The sequence below is a fragment of the Monodon monoceros genome, unplaced genomic scaffold (assembly GCF_005190385.1).
Source record: "Monodon monoceros isolate NGI ecotype Baffin Bay Population unplaced genomic scaffold, NGI_Narwhal_1 Contig5371_ctg1, whole genome shotgun sequence".
NCBI lineage: Eukaryota > Metazoa > Chordata > Mammalia > Artiodactyla > Monodontidae > Monodon > Monodon monoceros.
In genome coordinates this window covers 1-7,431 of record NW_021701205.1, presented here as the reverse complement: position 1 = coordinate 7,431, position 7,431 = coordinate 1, and the positions used below count along the sequence as shown (strand labels likewise).

Sequence of the window (7,431 nt, the reverse complement as noted above, 5' to 3'; positions counted from 1 at the left end):
TGAACTCACTTTATCACTAGGACCGATGAGTGGAAGCAACAGAGAAGGAGTTTTGACTGATCGTATAAAAAAATGTCAGTCATTCAGTTACGGATCTTAAACACTCTCTTGTCACAGGGTAACTGCCTTAGGAGATGAGGGATTGTTGTAGTGAGGATTCAGAGGACCAGCTGATTAGGGGACTAGAATAAGTCACTTCTACCTGTATGGTTCTATAACTGATGTAATAGATTTGTCTCTTTTTTTTAAGTAGTATTGAGGCAGCAGCTTGCTTCTCTCTTCCTTTTCCTTCCATTTTATTCTAGGCAGAGGGAGTGCCTTCAATAAAGGTTTATTTTTTCACTTAACTTTTCTCACACTTTTTATATTTATTTTTCTATTGTTCCAACTTCCTTATTACTTATTTGAACATTTTTGGATACTTATAATAATCTTCAATTATGTATATTATTTGAAGTGTAGCAAAATACTATGTAAAAATAAAGTGAGTTACATTTAGGATTAATTTCTCAGCAACTACTTTTTATTTGCTGTCATCAGTTACATATAGGGTAACTGAAATCACTACTCCTCTGGTGCCTTTAGGTATCTAAATCTTATGCTTTATGCAAAAAATTAATTCAAAACAGATCACAGATTTAAATGTAAAACATAAATCTATGGAACTTTTAGAAGATAACATAGAAGTAAATCTGCAATACCTGTGGCTTCGTGAAGAGTGCTTAGACACGACAGCAAAAGCATGATCATAAAAGAAATAAATTACAACTTTTGCTCTGTGAAAGACCCTGTTAAAAGGACGAAAAGAACAAACTTTGGATTGGCAAAAAATTTTTGCAAACTACATATCTGATTAAGGACTTATATCTAAAAAATATACAGAACTCTTAAAACCCAATAGTATAAAAGCAAAGAATCCAAGTAGAAAATGGTCTTAAGATATGAAGAGATGTTTCACTGAAAAGGATATAGAGATGGCAAATAAATAAATAACAATATTCAACATTATAGGAAAATGAAAATTAAGACCATGGTGCTATATCACTATACATCTATTAGAATGCTAGAATAAAAAACTATGGTAATACCAAATGCTGGTGAGGGTGCAGAAAAGCTGGGTCTTTCATACATTGCTGGTGGAATATACAACAATACAGCCACTGTGGAAAGTAGCTAGGTGGTTTCTTAAAAAGCTAAACATATGCTTACCATATGACCAAGCAGTTACACTCTTGGGCATTCATCCAGGAGGAATGAAAACTTATGTTTGTTCAAAAAGTTGCACAGGACTGTTCCTAGGAGCTTTATTGTAATTGCCAAAGACTAAAAATAACCAAAGTATCTCTCAATAGCTGAATGGTTAAACAACTTTTGTACACCCATACCACGGAATACTATTCACCAATGAAAAAGAAACCAACTGTTGACACAAACAACAACTTAAATGGATCTCAAAGGCATTATGCTAAGTGAACAAAGCAGTCTCACAATATCACACACTGTATGATTCCATTCATATAGTATTCTCGAAATGACAAAATTATAGCGATGGAAGACAGGTTAGTGGTTGACAGTAGTTAGGTATGATGGAGGGGAGAAGGTATGACTATAAAGGGGTAGCGTAAGTGATATCTTTCTTGTGATAGAGTAGTGCTATATCTTGATTGCTGTGGTGGTTACACAAATTTACACATGATAAAGTGATACAGAACTATATACATGCATTGTACCAATGCCAAATTCCTGGTCTTGAAATAGTACTATAATTATATGTGATGTAACCACTGGCAGAAACTGGGTGAAGGGTACATGGGACTCCTTTGTATTATCTTTGCAACCATCTATGAATCTATAATAATTTCAAAATAAAAAGTTAACAAAGGTATAATCGACAATTTAAATTAAGAACAGAATGACTGTATTTTGAACCATAATTTTACCAATGTCTGTAGTCTAGGAATAACTAACTCACTGCAGCAGGAAGAAGTGGCACTGAATTAGGGGCTATGGAAAAGGCAGAGATATTAAATTGGTAAGATAGAAGAAATAACTAAAAAGTCTTTAAAACTATTAAACACAAGGATGCAGATAAGATTTTTTTTTAAAAAAAGTAACTACCTGAACGTGAAATTCATTATCCAATAAGATATTCTGAGTCTTCAGGTCATGATGAAGTAGAGGAGGATTCATATTGTGCAGGTAATTTACACCTAGTGCAATTTCATGCAGAATACGAAATCTTAATGGCCAAGGAACATCAGGATATTCATTTTTCTTCATATATATGGAAAGAAACAAAACTAAAATTAGTGGCCAAATTTATTTCCACTTAGAAAACGAAATATTCCATGAGGAAATATAGTATTAAACTAAATATCTGGTATAACTAAATTCAGGGCAAAAAATACTCATTTTGTTATATTATCAATTTGACGTTATTTAACATCCTTGTATCTTACTTTCCTCAATTTTTAGAGAAAATAATGACTTTACAGTACTGATATTTCCTTTTAGTTTATACTGGTAATGCAACTACATGGTATGGGGTCTTTCTTCAGTTGAGACAGTTTTAAATTATTTTTTATCTGTATAATACCCAGACATAGATTTATACTCATACCCATCTTCCCATTCTATGGCTTCTTATCAAATAACTTGTGCCCATGAATGTGTACACACACACACACACACACACACAATTTGTTTCTATTCAAAATTTATATTTTAAATTTCCTATTAATATAAAACCATACTTGATTACGATGATAACCACTGCATCAATTAAAATTATGACCATAATATATTTACTTACTAAGCATTAATACTTCATATTTTTAAATCATATATTTACTTGCATTTCAGCTTGAAAAATTAGCATTTGGGAGGTTTGCTTTTGTGAAGGAGACAAAAATCATCTTCATTTCTAAGTATATATAACGTAGAAACATTAAAAATATAATGTTTTCTATTTCCTGGTACTTACAAGTGACAGTCATCTGAACTTTCTTAAATGTTTTCTGAACATAAAAGTTAATACAGCTTCCCAGGAGAATGAACATACTCAGAAAAATTAGATAATTTGGGAAAATCCAACAATGAATCATCAGGGACCATGCCACTGGGTACATTTTACTAAATAATATGAAAAAGTATGCTTCTACTGAGCTCAAAACTGTTCTTAAGAATTTTTTTTCTGCAAATGGGTCAGCTTATAGTTCATTGATTAACTAACTTGGCAGGGGAGTGGCTCAAAATACTTGTCTTTACATAGTATTTTGATTTTTTTCAACAATCTTTTGTGAGGTTGGGGGAACGTGCTTCAAGATAAATCCTGACCTAATAATACAGGACACCAAAAGAAACACAAAACACAAATGTTCAACATTACTTCCTCTTGTATACACAGATTCCCATCCCCTTGAGCAACTGGATCTTTTAATCTTTGAAAAGGTAACTTTTTCTGAAAATTATATAGTTTAAAGAAGTAACAAGGCCTCTCTGCAGTATAGTGCTATATGGAAGCTTTTGATCATGGAGAGGAAGGTAGATGAGTGCTCACTATGTATTTTATGATTCCTTCCAGGAGTCAGCAATCCCCCTGTAGGAGGCTCTAGAATTTCTAATGGGCTCCAAATTTGGGTACCAGAGCATCTACTGTGATGCTGGGGTATGGGAAGACAACATTAGAATTTATGCTTATACTCATGTAACAAAAGGAAACTGTGTTTAATTAGTATTTGTATCTTACTTGCTGTGTTGGTTACACAAATCTTATGCACTGACACTACTTTACTCTGCCCTTGTTTCAGATGGTCCTGTCACAAACAGAATGTGTTGTATCCTGAAATAAAGAGGAAGTCACTCCATGAGTGGTGACAGTGGCACCCATTCTCTCTTGTTTGCTTATAGAACACTGTGATGTATCAGAATTTAGGAGTGTTCAGTGACTAGATTTGACAGATTATGTTACTACTCAGTTTTAACTAAAGCACCCCTCACAAAAGAGACCGAGTTCTTTAAAAATATTTCTTGACAGAAACTGCAGGCTAGAGATAATCTTAGTAATATGAGATCAAGCAAACAACAATAGATGGATACACATATTTTGAGAATGAGGACACCCCCCACAACCGGGCCATATTTGTTTACTGATGGGATTCACAATTAAAGCCAGATAACTGATACCTTGGGAAAAAGGTACATGGCTCATGCCATTGTCTATTATTGGAAAAGCTCATGTATTTGATACTCAGATTTATTTGGTCTATTAATTCAGAACTTTATGAACTGGTATTATTAACATTTAATTTGAACCCTACATTGTCTTTAACATAAAATGAAATCTGGCTTAAACTAACAATAAATTGTATGGTGTGCAGAGTTTATCTTTTCTCTCTCCTGTTCCTCTCTTACATATATATACATGTGGATATTAGAATTCAGTGTAAACCTCAGGAACAGTAACCTAAGCAAAATAATCTAGGTCACTTAGAATGCAGGGTCTGACTCCACAGTAGTGTTCTTTTTCTTTTTTTTTTTGCGGTACCCGGGCCTTTCACTGTTGCGGCCTCTCCCGTTGCGGAGCACAGGCTCCGGACACGCAGGCTCAGCGGCCATGGCTCACGGGCCCAGCCGCTCCACGGCATGTGGGATCCTCCCGGACCGGGGCACGAACCCATGTCCCCTGCATCCGCAGGCGGACTCTCAACCACTGCGCCACCAGGGAAGCCCCACAGTATTTTTAACAACACAAAAGAAGCCATAAATGGTGAAGTTTTTCATTATTCTTATTTTGATTCATCTATATATCCCCAAATAATCTGATCATTTGTAAAACGAAAGTACTATATAGGTTGAATAACAGAATTATAACGACTGAAAATGTATAATACTTACCCTATGTAGGAGTTCATTTAATGACCCATTTGGCATGTATTCAGTAACTCTTCCCAAAAATTCAGGCTCATTGCAAATTCCCAAAATTGGAAGAATGTAACTAAATCTAGCTTTGTGTAAAATTTCAGCTTCTCTTAAGACATCATTTCTTTCACTAAAGAAAGAAAATGTATAATTATTTCAAAGTAAGGAAAAATACACAATTATCAAGCCCATAAATATTAATTAATCCTGGATTTTTTCATTCATTAGCTTTTGACCTCATGTAAATTATGCAGCTTCTCTAGTTTCTTCGTGTTTAAAGTTGGGATAATATCTACCCTATATATTCCATAGGTCTGTTTAGAGACCAAAATACCTGTATAAGCCACTGACAGAAAAAAGTGCTACATACAGATCATTACTGTACTCTTCTCAGGAAAGGGAAAGAATACCATGTTTAAGTTTATAAAGTCTATATTAGAATGATAGGTGCTTGAACTAATTACATTAAGTTTATGTTGTATTAAAATGATCAAATTTGATTAGACTATTATATTAAATTTTATGGTTGCATACCATGTAAAAATTTTCTAAATATCCTGAATATTAAAACACTTAAATGTTGTAGATTTTAATGACTAGATGATAATAGTTGCATACGGGTCAATAATGCTTAGAAATTATATACTGGAACACAGGAAAAGGACACTGAGAACAGGTAAATGCTTATAATGGATCCCTGGGCTAACTCTGGATCCCAGGTTCATTTGATTTTTCATTCATAAAACAAATAAATATTGAACATTTATTATGAATAAAGAACTGTGCTCAGCATTATGGAGACTAGTAAGTTTAAGAAAACCAAAAAACAAAACACATAGTCTGTGACCTCAAACTGTCCAGAAATCTTTTTAAGAAAAATAAGTACTCACTGTGGTCTTGATTTACACTTCTCCAATGATTAGTGATGTTGAGCACCTTTTCATATACCTATTGGTCATTTGTATGTCTTTGGATGTGTTAATTATATTGATATTGGTAATTATTCCATGATGATGTATATGTATAGCAAATAATCATGTATTGCACTTTAAATATATATGATTATATTTGTCAATTATTCCTCAATAAAGTTAAAAAATAACAAAAGCAATTAAAAAAAAGAAAACCAAATACTTAAAATATAAGGCAGAATATGATAAGCGCCATCAAAAACAAGTAAATAAGCAAGCAAATAAATAAATAAATATAGGGAGCTCAGAGAACTAGTAAATCTGGGCTAAGGGAGTTGCTACAGCCTTCAGAGAGAGATGTCAACAGTACTTTAAGGATGGATAGAATTTCAACCACTGGAAAAAGGGCATCCAAGATATGTGGTCCCTCTCCAAGATGGAAGAGATTTTGCCTTTCTTTTTCATCTGTGTATCCCCAGGATCTGGAACAGTACCTGGCACACAGAATTTGTCTAATAGATGTGTATCAAATGAACTCAAGGAAGTTAAAGTACAGGCTATATCTGGAAAATGACAAATTGTTTAATATGAATCAGGATGTGTAACAGCGTGTGTAAAGGGAGTGAAGGTGAATAGGGTAGGGTAGGGCCTCATCTCAGAGCCTGAAAGCCAGGTGAGAGCATTTACACTTTATTTGGTAGTCACTGAGTTGTGACTACAGGTTATTGAGCACAGGAGTGACAGGAGTGGAACAAACTTTTAGGATGATTAACTTGGCAGCAAGGTGTAGGATCAGCAGAAGGAGGTAGAGTTTGAAAGCCAGGTATTAGAAGATTATAATACTAGTTAAGATGTGAAGCAATGAGAGTCTGAAACTATAAAGGTTGCAGTGTAAATAGAAAGAAAAACACTAGCTGAATAGAATACCCAGGCTCTGGTGGCTGACTGATTGACCTGATTGACTAAGGGAGGTATATACATATATATATGTGTATATGTGTGTGTATATATGTGTGTACGTATGTGTGTGTGTACATATACATGAAGGGAACTGGATTTGTCACCACTTTTTTTCCATGGATGATTTGGTATTGGTAGCAGCAGTAATAGAAAGAGAACTGTCTCTAGGAGAAGCTTATTAGGTAAACAATGATGATTAGTTGGTGCTTAAACCACCCAAGCTCTTGATGAATGGCTGCTGAAATAAGAAAAGCAACAGACATTCCAGACCAGACTATGAAGCCTCCTTTAAAAACAAACAATAAGCAAAATAAAGCAAAAAAATCTTAGTCATCTATGTTTTGAAGAGGTAATATACTTACATGTTTCAAAATTCAAGAATTACAAGAATGCATAAAGAGTTTCTCTTCTTCTCCCTGCTCTTCAGCCACTTAATATCCCAACTGTGAGGCAACCAATTATACCAGTTTGTGAGACCTGCTTTAATTAAATTTATATTTCCTAAGCTGAAACAGGTCTGTATTTGCCTCATGAAATGCAGGTCAACAAGACAGTTATTGAGTAGCACCTTTGCCGGGAAGGTTCCTGGATACTCTGAGAAAGAATTATAGAGAGGGCATGCTAGGGGATATCTTAGTGA

General features: G+C 34.2%; 1 long non-coding RNA gene across 1 annotated transcript; it reads right to left on the bottom strand.

Moving 5' to 3' along the window:
* Positions 1 to 294: 294 nt before the first annotated feature.
* On the bottom strand, positions 295 to 7,401 carry LOC114890222. Its single transcript, XR_003792266.1, has 2 exons — positions 4,897 to 7,401; positions 295 to 2,274 (listed from the first exon to the last, which is right to left on the bottom strand). It is a non-coding gene; the product is annotated as an uncharacterized LOC114890222 (long non-coding RNA).
* Between the last annotated feature and the right edge of the window lie 30 nt (positions 7,402 to 7,431).